Genomic DNA, 17,949 nt, shown 5'->3' on the forward strand with positions numbered 1-17,949 from the left:
TTTACAAGGGGTAATAAGAGTCCATTTCTTCTGAGTATGGAAATACCCCGTGTGTGGACGTCAAGTGCTCTGCTGGTGCACTACAATGCTCAGAAGAGAAGGAACGCCATTGAGCTTTTGGAAAGAGAATTTGTTTGGAATGGAAGTAAGGGGCCATGTGCGTTTACAAAGCCCCCCGTGGTGCCAGAACAGTGGACCCCCCACATGTGACCCCATTTTGGAAACTAAACCCCTCACAGAATTTAATGATGGGTGCAGTGAGTGTTTACACCTCATTGGCATTTGACAGATCTTTGGAACAGTGGGCGGTGCAAATGAAAAATTACATTTCATTTTTCACCGGTGGGGCGTAAATGCTCTCTGCACCCCTTAATACATTACATGAGGGGTGTAGTTTACAAAATGGGGTCACATGTGCGGGGGATCCATTGTTCCGGCACTATGGGGGCTTTTTAAACACACTTGGCCTTCAATTCCGGAACAATTTTCTTTTTCAAAAGCCCAATGGCACTCCCTCTCTTCTGTGCATTGTAGTTAGTCCGCAGAGCACTTTACATCCACATATGGGGTATGTTCTTACTATTTTCCCTTGTGAAAATGAAAAATTTAGGGTAACACCTTTCCCATCAAACTTTAATGAAAATTTGTCAAACACCTGAGGGGTGTTAAGGCTCACTAAACCCATAGTTACATTCCGTGAGGAGTGTAGTTTGCAAAATAGGGTCACATATGGGTATTTATATTTTTGTGTTTATGCTAAAACAGCTGTAAAATCAGCCACCCCTGTGCAAATCGCCAATTTAGGACTCAAATGTACATAGTGCGCTCTCACTCCTGAGCCTTGTTGTGCGTCCGCAGAGCATTTTAGGCCCACAAATTTTGGGGGTCTTTTTTTCCTTTTACCGCATGTGAAAATAAAAAGTATGGGGCAACACCAGCATGTTACTGTCATTTTTTATATTTTTTTTACACTAACAGACTGGTGTAGACCCCAATTTTTTCTTTGCATAAGGATTAAAAGGAGAAAAAGACCCCCATAATTTGTAGTGCAATTTCTCCCGAGCATGGAAATACCCCATATGTGGCCCTAAACTGTTTCCTTGAAATACAATAGGGCTCCGAAGTGCGAGAGCGCCATGCACATTTGAGGACTAAATTAGGGATTGCATAGGGGTGAACATACAGGTATTCTATGCCAGGGATTCCCAAACAGCGTGCCTCCAGCTGTTGCTAAACTCCTAGCATGCCTGGTCAGTAGCTGTCTGGAAATGCTGGGAGTTGTTGTTTTGCAACAGCTGGAGGCCCAGTTTTGGAAACACTGCCGTACAATACGTTTTTCATTTTTATTGGCGGGGACAGTGTAAGGGCGTGTATATGTAGTGTTTTACCATTTACTGTGTGTTATTTTTGTGTTTTTAGGGTACATTCACACTGGTGGGGGTTTACGGTGAGTTTCCCGCTAGGAGTTTGCCGCAGCTCAAACTTGAAGTAGGAAACACACTGTAAACTCGCCCGTGTGAATGTACCCTATACATTCACATTGGGGGAGGGGGCAAAAACCTCCAGATGTTTCAAAACTGCAACTCCCAGCATGCACTGACAGACCATGCATGCTGGGAGTTGCACTTTTGCAACAGCTGGAGGCAAACTGGTTGGAAAACCTTCAGTTAGGTTCTGTTACCTTACTCAGTATTTTACCAACCAGTGTGCCTCCAGCTGTTGCAAAACTACAACTCCCAGCATGTACTGATCCCCGAAGAGTATGCTGGGAGTTGTAGTCTTGCAAGATCTAGAGGGCCACAGTTTAGAGACCACTGCACAGTGATCTCCAAACTGTAGCCCTCCAGCTGTTGCAAAACTATAAATCCCAGCATGCCCACACAGCAAACAGCTGTCTGGGCATGCTGGGAGTTGTAGCTTTGCAACTTCTGGAGGGCTACAGTTTAGAGACCACTGTGTAGTGGTCTCAGACTGTAGCCCTCCAGATGTTGCAAGGCAACTCACCGGCTTCCGTAGGATCCAGGGAGCCGCATCGCCGTCCTCTTCTGCTGCTGATTGCTGCCTGCTGCTGCCGCCGATGGGTTAGTGGACTTCAGCGCCGGTCCTCCATGCTTTCCCCGTTCTGCCCAGCCTAATGTGGGTGGGCAGAACGGGGAAAGCGAAAGTTAACCCCCCTCTCCCGATCTGCTATTGGTCTTCACTTCCAGACGACCAATAGCAGGGATAGTAGGGTGGCACCCTTGCCACCTCACTCCTATCCCTTCAGGGGGATCGTGGGTGTCTTGGACAACCTTGATCCCCCTTATTTTCTAGGTCACCGGGTCAAAGTGTAAATTCACTGGCGATTTGGAGTGATCGCCGACATGGGAGGTGGGGTCTGATGACCCCCCATGGGCATTTGCGCTGGGTGCCTGTTGATCGATCGATCGATATCACAGTCACCCCGGTCCGGTAACAGGGAGCAAAGGCGTAGGTCCCTAAGTGGTTAAAAACCTTAATCATTCCAGTATTTATCAGCTCTCGTATACTACAGAGGAAGTTGTGTAGTTGTTTCCAGTCTGAGCACAGTGCTCTCTGCTGCCACCTCTTTCTGTGTCAGGAACTGTCCAGAGCAGGAGCAAATCCTCATAGCAAACCTATCATTCTCCAGACAGTTCCTAACATGGACAGATGTGGCAGCAGTGAGCAATGTGGTCAAACAGAAAAGAACTACACAACTTCCTCTGTAGTATACAAAAGCTGATAAGTACTGGAAGGGTTTTGTTTTTCATATAGAATTAATTTGGCTCCCATGCAGCGCAACTCCAGCCTGTGGCCCACTGTTTATCCTCCTAACATCGCTAAAGTAATCGCAAAATTTGGCCAAGGATGAAATTGCTATATCGTAAAATGTAAAAATCGTGATTCTATTGTAATATATTGTGCAGCCAGAATAAAAATTAAGATACATATATTCCTATACATTTAAAGAGTTTAAGACTACAAAGACAAACAGGAGATTTGCATATTTTTTTAAATGATAAGACATTTATTATAAGAACATAACAATCTGTTTTCTTCCTCCTTCTTGTTGTTATGGAGAGAGGTTGGTTCCTTTGGATCTCTTGGCTCTAGGTCTTTATCTCTAGAGTTGCCGCAGTTCTAGTTGTTCCAGTAGTAAGTTCTGGGCTGTGGCGTGAAATTCCAACTCCAACATACAGATGACAGGTTCTTATGATGTTCTGCATGGTCCTCTATACTCCAAAGGCATCAATCTTAACCCTTAGGGAGATGCTGCAGGTGTTCCTGGACATGGTCAACAAAAGGTGTTGCAGGTTGAAATAGTAAGTCACATATGTCAGCAGGGTGAGGACCAGCATTGACCACTCGATGATCTTGACAAAGGCTTCACTCATCTCTTTACATTCTCTTTACAGGTGGGTGTATACAATGACCCCACTTCCGATAATAAGAAACACACAGGCAAGGGCCATGGCAGAGCAGATGGCTCTAACATGGCAGATGACTCTTGATGTTCCGGGCACTTTGTACAGGAGGATGGATTGACACATGTTGTATGTTCCAGCACAGATGAATGTAGTCATGGCGGCGATGAGATGAATCATCGGGTAGTCTTTGGTTGAAAATACTGACATGATGACAGTCAGGACACAGGATGACCAAGCGATGACTAGTAGGGTCTTCTGGATCAATGGCTGACGGGGTCCAAAGTCTTCACGATGGAACAAGATGAACCTATAATTCAGCCATGTCATACCCAAAGAGGCTATGGCCATCCCTATAAATCCTAAACAGAATGGGATCCGTTCAGGAAAGAAAATCCCCGTCTCACTGATGTATACCAGTGGGGAATCAGCATGGCCTTGGATCATGGTGATGGTGTAGCTGGTGGAGATCCAGACCATACACCAGAGGGCCAGGAAGAGGGGGATGAACCCCAATCCTTTAATCTCCATAGCAGATGAAGAAAAAAGGCACAAAAGGCAAAAACCGCAAGGGAAATGCAAACCGCTCTGTAACAATCTACAGACTGAAGGTCTGGACACTGTCAGAGCAATGTAATGCCTCCAGAATTCTATGACATCACGTGATGTCACCAAGACTCTTTCTTTGTTTCTTGGAGTTGCCATGGTTACGTATCTGCTATGAACAGAACCTGATGTGACTCCATTTTGATCATCTTTGATATCTGGATAGTAATAAAAAGTATTTATATAATTTTAGAACAGTCATTAGAACAATACAACAATATTTAAGCTATAATTATTTCTTATTTCCCTTATTATCTTATTTATCTAAAAGGGGGTGGATTATAGACAAATGCAATCACTCGTTCAAGTCCGTCTATTTTAACAGTCAAAATAAAAAACTGCCCTTTCCCATCTATTACTACTTCCCTCTCTTCACATTTATAAAATATGTCTGTAATTATATATCTCACTGGAATCATCACTCAGCTTTCCTAGTAGGAAAGCTGAATGATGTTTCCTGTTGTTTCTCACAGGATTCATCAGTCAGCTTTTCTAGTAGAAAAGCTGAGTGATGATTTCTGTGAGAAATATAATTGCAGCCTGCAGCCATATTTTTTCCACCCAGCTTTCCTAGACTTCAAAACAGCAACGTTTTCCTATATATGTGGTAACACCTAAAATGTAATTGCACAAATATAATTGCAGCCATAGGAAAGCTGAGTGAGAAATATTATTGTAGCCATTTTTTTCACCCAGCTTTCATACACTTCAAAAGAACAAAGTTTGCCTACATATGTGGTAACACCAAAAATATAATTGCACAAATATAATTGCAGCCATAGGAAAGCCGAGTGACAAATAAAATTGCAGCCATATTTTTTTCACCCAGCTTTTCTACTTCCTAGACTTCAAAACAGCAAAGTTTGCCTACATATGTGGTAACACATATCTAGGCAAACTTTGATGTTTTGAAGTCTAGGAAAGCTGGGTGAAAAAAAATATGGCTGCAATTATATTTCTCACAGGAATTATCACCCAGCTTTCCTAGTAGGAAAGCTGAATGATGATTCCTGTTATTTCTCACAGGAATCATCATTCAACTTTACAACTAGGAAAGATGAGTGATGATTCCTATCACGTGAGAGATATAATTGCAGCCATAATTTTTCCTAGACTTCAAAACAGCAAACTTTGCCTAAATATGTACTACCAAATGTTTAGGCAAACTTTGCTGTTCCGAAGACAGTCTAGGAAAGCTGGGTAAAAAAAATATATGGCTGCAATGATATATTTCTCACTTGAATCATCACTCAGCTTTCCTAGTAGGAAAGCTGACTGATGATTCCTGTGAGAAATATAATTCCAGGCGGGCGGCAGCCATAGATTAAGCTGGAGCTACCAAAATTAGGCCCGGGCATCTTACAATAAGCAGCCCATTTTAGCCATGGGTGTGGCTATGTGGAGGCGGGGCCACAAGTGGGAGGGGCCAGATGTCAATCATAGTTGGGTATAATAGGCTACACAATGGAAAACAATAAACAAATAATTTTTAAAAACGAAATATATACATATATATATATATATATATATATATATATATATATATACATAAACCAACAAGGCGCAGGACTCCAATAAAGTCCAAGGTGATTTATTATCTCATGTGAACATCAATACAACGTTTCAGCTTCTCCTGAAGCCATTTTCAAGCATAGTGGTATACACACAGTACGAGGGTTATATACCCAAGTGTTACAATAAAGTGCAATCAAGTAATTAACATATCAATCTCACTTCAAAATACAAAATCCATCATAATGTTACATTAAGTGCCCCATATTCATAAAGTGCCTGTGCAGAAATCCAATGTGCATATGTGTAAAGTGCTATTCATCTTTAAAATACATTAAAAAATGCTTGAAACTATTACAAAAGTTAATTATAAGTAATCATCATTATCAGGTACATGTGTAGATGTTATGTCATCTATTTTTAATGTCCTGAACAATACATACATTTCAGACATGAGGAGACTGCAGTCTTATCCCTTCCATGGCGACCGTAGCGTGGGTGAAATTTTAGTGCGCCTGCGCCGAAGCGCTACGTCACCTACTACGTGAATACAACAGAGAGCCACGTCACCGCACACATGGTGAGATCACCTGACCCTCCGCTCATATGCGGTCATGTGACCGAACAGCTCACGTGATCCCGCCGCCCTGGCAACGCCGAACGCTGTATAAGCTCCGTGTGCAGGGGCAGCTGGCCACCAACCTGTCCGGGCACATCACCTCATAACATAAACTATAAATTACTGGGTGAGACAGACATGTAGGAGCCATCCGTAAGGTACCGTATTTATCGGGGTATACCACGCACCGGCCTATAACACGCACCCTCATTTTACCAAGGATATTTGGGTAAAAAAAGTTTTTTACCCAAATATCCATGATAAAATGAGGGTGCGTGTGTGCGCGTGTATACCCCGATATACCCCCAGGAAAGGCAGGGGGAGAGAGGCCGTCGCTGCCCGCTTCTCTCCCCCTGCCTTTCCTGGGGTCTAGAGCGCTGCTGTCGGCCCTTTTCACCCCCTGGTTATCGCCGCCGCTGCCCGTTCTGTCCCCCTGACTATCGGTGCTGGCGCCGATAGCCATGGAGAGAGAAGCGGCACCGACAGCCAGGGGGAGAGAAGGGGCAGCGGCACCCATTGCCGGCGCCGCTACCCCGTTGCCTCCCCCCATCCCCGGTGGCATAATTACCTGAGTCGGGTCCGCGCTGCTCCAGGCCTCCGTCGTGCGTCCCCAGCGTCGTTGCTATGCACGACGCGGCGCTCTGACGCCATGCGCCGCGCCGTTCAGCGCATAGCAATGACGCCGGGGATGCACGACAGAGGCCTGGAGCAGCGCGGACCCGACTCAGGTAATTATGCCACCAGGGATGGGGGGAGGCAACGGGGCAGCGGCCGCTTCTCTCTCCCTGGCTATCACCAGGGGGTGAAAAGGGCCGACAGCAGCGCTCTAGACCCCAGGAAAGGCAGGGGGAGAGAAGCGGGCAGCGACGGCCTCTCTCCCCCTCCCTTTCCTGGGGATGTATCGGCGTATAACACGCACACAGACTTTAGGCTAAAAATTTTAGCCTAAAAAGTGCGTGTTATACGCCAATAAATACGGTAAGTATCGGCGCCCGATCCCACAATTAAGGGGTGGTCCCCACTGTACACAGATGATGCATGGATGTAGCAGAACCAACTTGTAGGAAAAGGGAAAAAAAGAAAGAAAAAAACAAAACAATCAATGAAAAAGGAAAAAAACAAATAAAATAAACTTCTCATATTAAATATAGTCCCCGAAGAGGATTGGAATCTTGTTTTTACTAAGTATTTTTATTCAGGGCAACCTTGCACCACTAGGGACGAGGGACTCAACCCGCCTCAATGAAGAGGTCAAGGGAGTACCCCGTCAAAGGGGGGTTTTGTTACGCCTGTGGGTTAATAGCCCCCATGCCCAACAACCCACCCACCTAGCTGCTTTCCAAGGGCGCTTACTCCACAGCAGCGCTAGCCCATTCTTAGACTAGGACATACAATGACATACAATGATGCCTATCTCTAACAGCATTCCAAAATCCAAAAAGGAAAAAGAAAATTATGAAAAGAAAAAGAAAAAATTAAATAAAAAATGCGCATACCATAATAGTAAAAATAATGATATGAGGTATGTCCTTACTCGAGAGAAATTGGGTTTCAAATACAAGTAAAAATTTTCTCCTTTTACCCCTTGCAAAAATTCAAAAATTGGGTCTACAAGAAAATGCGAGTGTAAAAAATGATGATTTTGAATTTTCTCCTTCACTTTGCTGCTATTCTTGTGAAACACCTAAAGGGTTAAAACACTTACTGAATGTCATTTTGAATACTCTGGGGGTGTAGTTTTTATAATGGGGTCATTTATGGGGTATTTCTAATATGAAGACCCTTCAAATCCACTTCAAACCTGAACTGGTCCCTGAAAAATAGTGAGTTTGAAAATTTTGTGAAAAATTTGAAAATTGCTGCTGAACTTTGAAGCCCACTGGTTTCTTCCAAAAGTAAAAACTCATCAATTTTATGATGCAAACATAAAGTAGACATATTGTATATGTGATCCCAAAAAAATATTTTGAATATCCATTTTCCTTACAAGCAGAGAGCTTCAAAGTTAGAAAAATGCAAAATTATCATTTTTTTCATCAAATTTGGGGATTTTTTACCAAGAAAGGATGCAAGTTACCACAACATTTTACCACTATGTTAAGGTAGAATATGTCACAAAAAAACAATCTCAGAATCAGAATGATAACTAAAAGCATTCCAGAGTTATTAATGTTTAAAGTGACAGTGGTCAGATGTGTAAAAAACGCTTTGGTCCTAAGGTGAAAAATGACTGGGTCCTTAACCCCTTAAGGACCGGAGGTTTTTCCGTTTTTGCATTTTCGTTTTTTGCTCCTTGCCTTTAAAAAATCATAACTCTTTCAAATTTACACCTAAAAATCCATATGATGGCTTATTTTTTGCGCCACCAATTCTACTTTGTAATGACGTTAGTCATTTTGCCCAAAAATCTATGGTGAAGCGGGAAAAAAAATCATTGTGCGACAAAATTGAAAAAAAACGCTGTTTTGTAACTTTTGGGGGCTTCCGTTTCTACGTAGTACATTTTTCGGTAAAAATGACACCTGATATGTATTCTGTAGGTCCATACGATTAAAATGATATCCTACTTATATAGGTTTGATTTTGTCGGACTTCTGGAAAAAATCATAACTACATGCAGAAAAATTAATACGTTTAAAATTGTCATCTTCTGACCCCTATAACTTTTTTATTTTTCCGTGTATGGGGCGGTATGAGCGCTCATTTTTTGCGCCGTGATCTGAAGTTTTTAACGGTACCATTTTTGCATTGATAGGACTTATTGATCACTTTTTATTCATTTTTAAATGATATAAAAAGTGACCAAAAATGCACTATTTTGGACTTTGGAATTTTTTTGCGCGCACGCCATTGACCGAGCGGTTTAATTAATGATATATTTTTATAATTCGGACATTTCCGCACGCGGTGATACCACATATGTTTATTTTTATTTACACTGTGTTTTTTTTTTTATTGGAAAAGGGGGGTGATTCAAACTTTTAATAGGGGAGGAGTTAAATGATGTTTATTCACTTTTTTTTTCCACTTTTTTTTTGCAGTGTTATAGGTCCCATAGGGACCTATAACACTGCACACACTGATCTTCATCATTGATCACTGGTTTCTCATAAGAAACCAGTGATCAACGATTCTGCCGGATGACTGCTCATGCCTGGATCTCAGGCACTGAGCAGTCATTCGGCGATCGGACAGCGAGGAGGCAGGTAGGGGCCCTCCCGCTGTCCTGTCAGCTGTTCGGGATGCCGCGATTAGCCGCGGCTATCCCGAACAGCCCGACTGAGCTAGCCGGGAACTTTCACTTTCACTTTTAGCCGCGCGGCTCAGCTTTGAGCGCGCGGCTAAAGGGTTAATAGCGCGCGGCGCCGCGATCGGCGCTGCGCGCTATTAGAGGCGGGTCCCGGCTTCACTATGACGCCGGGCCCGCCATGATATGACGCGGGGTTACTGTGTAACCCCGCGTTATATCAGAAGAGCAGGACCAAGGACGTACCGGTACGTCCTTGGTCCTTAAGGGGTTAAGGTTAAAGGGGTATTTCTGGAATTTTTTTTATTTGGCTATGCTACAGGGGCTGTAAAGTTAGTGTAATTCATATCATAGTGTCTGTACCTGTGTGTGACGGTTTTCTCACAATCATTATGTGATTTTTCCCCCAATATTTATTTTTACCAGTATACAAAATTACTGTTATCTCAGATTTTTCCCAGCTTGCAATGCGGCCGAGACCTGACTCACTAGTCAGCTGATGACAGGGAGCCTGTCTGCTTCAATGGGTGGAGGGATCAATGAGTAACTAATGCAACAGCTGGAGGCACCCTGATTGAAAACCACAGGTCTGCAGCACATTTAAGTTTCAATGGGTGGGGTGGCTGATGTGTGGGAAGGAGGAAAATAGAATTGTGGGATTTGTAGTCAAAAAAAGAAGAGTCAAACAGGAAGTACAAGTTCACAAAAAGCTAGCCACAGTATTATGGTAATCTCATGACTTAGCCATTTAGCCCAAAACAAGCGCAGATCCTTCCTAAGTATGTCCATTACTGCCTGCCAGGTACGTACTAAAATCACCTTATGGTGGAGAACCCCTTTAAGTATGCTATGGGTAAATGGAAAAAAAAATGGCGGTCCCCCTCTCAGGAAAGTCCCTGAATATAAGATAAATAGAATGACAGATAGATATGAGAGATAGATATTAGATAGATAGATAAATATGAGATAGATAGATAGATAGATAGATAGATATTAGATAGATAGATAGATAGATATTAGATAGATAGATAGATATGAGATAGATATAGATAGATATGAGATAGATAGATATAGATAGATCAGTATTTCCCAACCAGTGTGCCTCCAGCTGTTGCAAAACTAGATAGATATGATATGAAATAGAAAGATATTAGATAGATATGAGATAAATATGAGATAGATATGAGATAGATAAATATGAGATAGATAGATATGAGATAGATAGATCAGTGTTTCCCAACCAGTGTGCCTCCAGCTGTTGCAAAACTACAACTTTCAGCATGCCCACACAGCCAAAGCCATGCTGGGAGTCGTAGTTATGAAACAGCTGGAGGAACTCCTGTTAGAAAACACTAAGTGATAGATACATTGATAGATTAACAGATAGATCAGTGTTTCCCAACCTGGGTGCCTCCAGCTGTTGCAAAGCTACAAGTCCCAGCATGCCCACACAGTCAGAGACATGCTGGGAGTTGTATTATTGCAACAGCTGGAGGCACTCTGGTTGGGAAAGAGAGTGAGATGGAAGGTAGAGAGATATATAGAAAGTTACTTACTATACATGGCACCAGCTGTGGGCAGGGGAAGGCTTCCTTTAAGTGGGCAGCTTTAGGGTCTGTTGTGGAGCAGGAAATACAGCATGCTCCTGCTCCACCAATCGGACTGCACACAGGGGGTGATGTGGGGGAGGGGGGAGGAGCGGTCCTCTCAGCTGTTCTTTCCTTCCCAGAGAGTCAGTGCGGCCCCTGCGCTGATTGAAAAGGGCCTGAAGGGGAAAATTGTAAGTAAAAAACTCTGCAGCAGCGGCCACTTCACAGGCTCTCAGACCTGTCAGTCTCTGTGTCCCCCTGATCGTGGCCCTGGGCACAGCTCTTATAGCTGTGACTGCAAACTGCGGCTTAGTATTAAGAGCAGGCAGGGGGACGGCCCAGCCCACAGACGGCCCGGCCCACCAGGAAAAAGCCCGGTGTGCCCTATGGTCAGTCCAGGCATGGCTACGCTGCAGTACGTAGCTGCGCGCAGGCACGTCGCCTCATCCGCCAGAATTCCTCACTTTCTTAAAGGGCAAGTAACTAATTAATACGGGCAGGCTGCAGGCATCAGTGGGGCCTGCCGAATGAGGTATATTTCAAATTTTCTTACCGGAGTGACAGTGCTTATTGAAAGTAACGGCGGGCGGGGGGAGATAAAACCATTATCGGTCCCCCGTCCTCCCCGGTTCCTACGCCCCTGGGCTGCTGATGGGCTGCAACCTGCATGTAATTCAGGTTCATCCCGCCTACTTCCCTTCCTGCCTTGCCTTCCCGCCTACCCAGCATTCCTTCCTCCATGTACTGACATGTGGATCCGCCATTTTAGATGCCCTGGAGCCTGCACCACAGTAAATGGAGTTTAATGATGTGATTTGCGTGATAGAATTGCGGCGATATTCGCATCTGTTGCGAATCGACTATTTTCTGAAATTTGTAACAAATTCGGGTTTGTCAGTTTCGATTCGCTCTTCTCTACTGAACAATATCGCTTCATAAAAGAGAACCCATTATGTTCAGACAAGGTGTACGTCTCATGTACGTTTTGTTCCATCTGATTTTCTTGTGTAATTAAATTTATATATTTCGGTAAGCAGGGGCGGACACAGACAGGAGAGGGCCCTTTTGCAAAGAATGTGCCTGGCCCCCCCAAAACATCAATTGTTCAGGACCCCCCCTCCATGTGTCACTTACTCAGGTGGACCCCCATATGTCACTTGCTCGGGAGGACCCACCCTGTATAAGTTTCTAATTATTTATTAAGGCCTCCCATATGCTGCAGCTCATTCAAGCCCCCCACATTAGGTAGCATAGTTTCCCCACATTAGGTAGCATAGCTTTCCCACATTAGGTAGCATATATTCCCCATATTAGGTAGCATAGATTCCCAACATTAGGTAGCATAGATTCCCAACATTAGGTAGCATAGTTTCATCACATTACGTAGCATAGTTTCCCCACATTAGGTAGCATAGATTCCCTACATTAGGTAACAGTTTCCCCACATTAGGTAGCATAGTTTGCCCACATTAGGTAGCATAGTTTCCCCACATTAGGTAGCATAGTTTCCCCACAATAGGTAGCACAGATTCCCCACATTAGATAACATAGTTTCCCGTCATGAAATAGCATAGTTTCTACACATTAGGTAGCACAGATTCGGCACATTAGGTAACATAGTTTCCCCACATTAGGTAGCATAGTTTCCTCACATTAGGTAGCACAGATTCCCCACATTAGGTAACATAGTTTCCCCACATTAGGTAGCACAGATTCCCCACATTAGGTAACATAGTTTCCCCACATTAGGTAGCATAGTTTCCCCACATTAGGTAGCACAGATTCCCCACATTAGATAACATCGTTTCTCCACATTAGGTAGCATAGTTTCCCCACATTAGGTAGCACAGATTCCCCACATTAGGTAACATAGTTTCCCCACATTAGGTAGCATAGTTTCTCCACATTAGGTAGCATAGTTTCCCCACATTTGGTAGCATAGTTTCCCCACATTAGGTAGCACAGATTCCCCACATTAGGTAACATAGTTTCCCCACATAAGGTAGCATAGATTCCTCACATTAGGTAGCAATAGCCCCCCCAAACACACAGACAGACACACACAGAGACACACTTACGTGCCCTGCACAGCGCTTCTCCTCCCCGGCGGCGACCTGACGAGTGACGTCACTGATGTCCTCCTGAGCGGGTCTGCAGAAGTATGTCACTTGTGCGACGTCCCTCTTCAGACCCCGGTCGGCCGTGGCAGACTCACTGTCTAAAGTGCCCGTTGCGCTATTATACGCCGCAGCTGCTTTAGAACAGTGAGCAGCGGCGGCACCAACCCTACCATGAAGCTACTAGGCACAAAGAAAAAAAGGGGAAGCAAAATGCTGCTCCTGAAAAGTGCCACCTGGGACTTATGGTCCCACCGGGTCCCATGGTAGGGCCTACCAGGGGCGGCTCTAGACTTTGTGAGGCCTTAGGCGAAACTTGAACATGAGGCCCTGCTTTATTTTCTGCTGAAATTACATGGTGGTCCGGCTGTGAGATGGTTATACTGTGACATCACTGTATATTATCCCTGTACTGTGACATCACTGTGTGTATTATCCCTGTATTCTGACATCACTGTGTGTATTATCTCTGTACTGTGACATCACTGTGTGTATTATCCCTGTACTGTGACATCACTGTGTGTATTATATCTGAACTGTGACATCACTGTGTGTATTATCTCTGTACTGTGACATCACTGTGTATTATGTCTGTACTGTGACATCATTGTGTATTGTCCCTGTACTGTGACATCACTGTGTGTATTATCCCTGTACTGTGACATCACTGTGTATTATCCCTGTACTGTGACATCACTGTGTATTATCTCTGTACTGTGACATTACTGTGTATTGTCCCTGTACTGTGACATCACTGTGTGTATTATCCCTGTACTGTGACATCACTGAGTATTATACCTGTACTGTGACATCACTCTGTATATTATCCCTGTACTCTGACATCAGTCTGTATATTATCCCTATACTGTGACATCACTGTGTATTATTCCTGTACTGTGACATCACTGTGTGTATTATCTCTGTACTGTGACATCACTGTGTATTATCCCTGTACTGTGACATCACTGTGTGTATTATCCCTGCACTGTGACATCACTGTGTATTATTCCTGTACTGTGACATCACTCTGTATATTATCCCTGTACTGTGACATCACTCTGTATATTATCCCTGTACTGTGACATCACTGTGTATTATTCCTGTGCTGTGACATCACTGTGTGTATTATCTCTGTACTGTGACATCACTGTGTATTATCCCTGTACTGTGACATCACTGTGTATTATCCCTGTACTGTGACATCACTGTGTATATTATCCCTGTACTGTGACATCACTGTGTGTATTATCCCTGTACTGTGACATCACTGTGTATTATCCCTGTACTGTGAGATCACTGTGTATTATCCCTGTACTGTGACATCACTGTGTATTATCCCTGTACTGTGATATCACTGTGTGTAGTGTGACATCACTGTGTATATTATCCCTGTACTGTGACATCACTGTGTATTATCCATGTACTGTGACATCACTGTGTATTATTCCTGTACTGTGACATCACTGTGTATTATCTCTGTACTGTGACATCACTGTGTATTATCCCTGTACTGTGACGTCACTGTGTATTATCCCTGTACTGTGACGTCACTGTGTATTATTTCTGTACTATGACATCACTGTGTATATTATCTCTCCCTGTACTGTGACATCACTGTGTGTATTATCTCTGTACTGTGACATCACTGTGTATTATCCCTGTACTGTGACATCACTGTGTGTGTTATCTCTGTACTGTGACATTACTGTGTATTATCCCTGTACTGTGACATCACTGTGTGTATTATCTCTGTACTGTGACATCACTGTGTGTATTATCCCTGTACTGTGACATCACTGTGTATTATCCCTGTACTGTGACATCACTGTGTATTATGCCTGTACTGTGACATCACTGTGTGTATTATCCCTGTACTGTGACATCACTTTGTATATTATCCCTGTACTTTGACATCACTGTGTATATTATCCCTGTACTATGACATCACTGTGTATATTATCCCTGTACTGTGACATCACTGTGTATTATCCCTGTACTGTGACATCACTGTGTATTATCCCTGTACTGTGACATCACTGTGTATTATCCCTGTACTGTGACATCACTGTGTATATTATGCCTGTACTGTGACATCACTGTGTATATTATCCCTGTACTGTGACAATACTGTGTATATTATCCCTGTTCTGTGACATCACTGTGTATATTATGCCTGTATTGTGACATCACTGTGTATATTATCCCTGTACTGTGACATCACTGTATTATTCCTGTACTGTGACATCACTGTGTGTATTATCCCTGTACTGTTACATCACTGTGTATATTATTCCTGTACTGTGACATCACTGTGTGTATTATTCCTCTACTGTGACATCACTGTGTGTATTATTTCTGTACTGTGACATCACTGTGTGTATTATCCCTGTACTGTGACATCACTGTGTATATTATATCTGAACTATAACATCACTGTGTGTTATCTCTATACGGCAACATCACTGTTGATACTTACACTGCACTGTGACATCACTGTATATATTAAGCCTGTATACCCTAATGTCACTGTACATATTTACCTTGCACTGCGAGTGACAATACAGGGTAAATATGCACAGTGACATCACAGTTCAGAGTTAATATGAACAGTAATGTCTCTGTACAGGGACAATAAACAGTTTTGCCACTACAGGGTTAATAAACGCAGTGTTGTCACAGTAGAGGGTAACTATACAGTGATGTCATTGTACCGGGAAAATATACACAGTGAAGTCAGCATTCAAGAATAATAAACTGTGATGTCACTACAGGGTTGTTATACACTGTGACATCAAATTACAGGATGAAGCACAATGATGTTGCAGTTTATTATGAAGCACAGTGATGTCACAGTTTATTATGAAGCACAGTGATGTCACAGTTTATTATGAAGCACAGTGATGTCGCAGTTTATTATGAAGCACAGTGATGTCAGTTTATTATGAAGCACAGTGATGTCACAGTTTATTATGAAGCACAGTGATGTCGCAGTTTATTATGAAGCACGGTGATGTCGCAGTTTATTATGAAGCACAGTGATGTCACAGTTTATTATGAAGCACGGTGATGTCGCAGTTTATTATGAAGCACGGTGATGTCGCAGTTTATTATGAAGCACGGTGATGTCGCAGTTTATTATGTAGCACGGTGATGTCGCAGTTTATTATGAAGCACGGTGATGTCGCATTTTATTATGAAGCACGGTGATGTCGCAGTTTATTATGAAGCACGGTGATGTCACAGTTTATTATGAAGCACGGTGATGTCACAGTTTATTATGAAGCACGGTGATGTCACAGTTTATTATGAAGCACGGTGATGTCACAGTTTATTATGAAGCGCAGTGATGTCACAGTTTATTATGAAGCACAGTGATGTCACAGTATATTATGAAGCACAGTGATGTCACAGTTTATTATGAAGCACGGTGATGTCACAGTTTATTATGAAGCACAGTGATGTCACAGTTTATTATGAAGCACAGTGATGTCACAGTTTATTATGAAGCACAGTGATGTCACAGTTTATTATGAAGCACAGTGATGTCACAGTTTATTATGAAGCACAGTGATGTCACAGTTTATTATGAAGCACAGTGATGTCAGTTTATTATGAAGCACAGTGATGTCACAGTTTATTATGAAGCACAGTGATGTCACAGTTTATTATGAAGCACAGTGATGTCACAGTTTATTATGAAGCACAGTGATGTCACAGTTTATTATGAAGCACAGTGATGTCACAGTTTATTATGAAGCACAGTGATGTCACAGTTTATTATGAAGCACAGTGATGTCACAGTTTATTATGAAGCACAGTGATGTCACAGTTTATTATGAAGCACAGTGGTGTCACAGTTTATTATGAAGCACAATGCTGTCACAGTTTATTATGAAGCACAGTGATGTCACAGTTTATTATGAAGCACAGTGATGTCACAGAGACTACAGAATGTACAACTGTACGTATGATAAAGATGGCGGGATGCTATCGAAACGTCACACTTTGTTTTTGCACCTTATCTGGGAGTGCTGCTGGATCTTTAGTTTTGTAGATAGATAGATGATATATAGATAGATAGATAATAGATATGTGATAGATAGATAATAGATATGAGATAGATAGATAGATGATAGATAGATCAGTGTATCCCAACCAGGGGGCCTCTAGCTATTCCAAAACGACAACTCCCAGCATGTTTTTGGCTTTATGAGCATACTGGAAGTTGTAGTTTTGCAACAGCTGGACGTCACCTGGTTGGGAAACACTGATCTATCTATCTATCAATCATCTATCTATCTATCTATCCATCCAACAAAAAACAGATTGGAGCAGCACGTCCTATTGTACCATAGTGCTGGTGCAAGCGGCGAAAAGAGCTTTGGTCAAAGCAAGTCAGACATCTAGGAAGGATGCCGCAGCACACAAAAATAGTTCAAGTGTAAAAAAACAGTGGTTTATTCCATGAAAATACAAGCAAGCGACGTTTCAGCTTGAAAAAGGCTGCACTGGCAGCTGAAACGTCGCTTGCTTGTATTTTCATGGAATAAACCACTGTTTTTTTACACTTGAACTATTTATGTGTGCTGCGACATCCTTCCTAGATATCTATCCATCCATCTATATCCATCTATCTATTTATGTATCTATCTTTCTATTTATCTATCTATCTATCTCATATCTATCTCAGATAGATGAGAGATAGATAGATGAAAGATAGATATGATAGATAGATGAAATATAGATAGATACATAAATAGATGGATATATAGATAGAAAGATAGATAAATAGATGATAGATAGATAAATACTATGTCTTTCTATCTATCTAAAA

Source organism: Hyla sarda, chromosome 1 (genome assembly GCF_029499605.1).
Source record: "Hyla sarda isolate aHylSar1 chromosome 1, aHylSar1.hap1, whole genome shotgun sequence".
In the NCBI taxonomy this organism is placed as follows: domain Eukaryota; kingdom Metazoa; phylum Chordata; class Amphibia; order Anura; family Hylidae; genus Hyla; species Hyla sarda.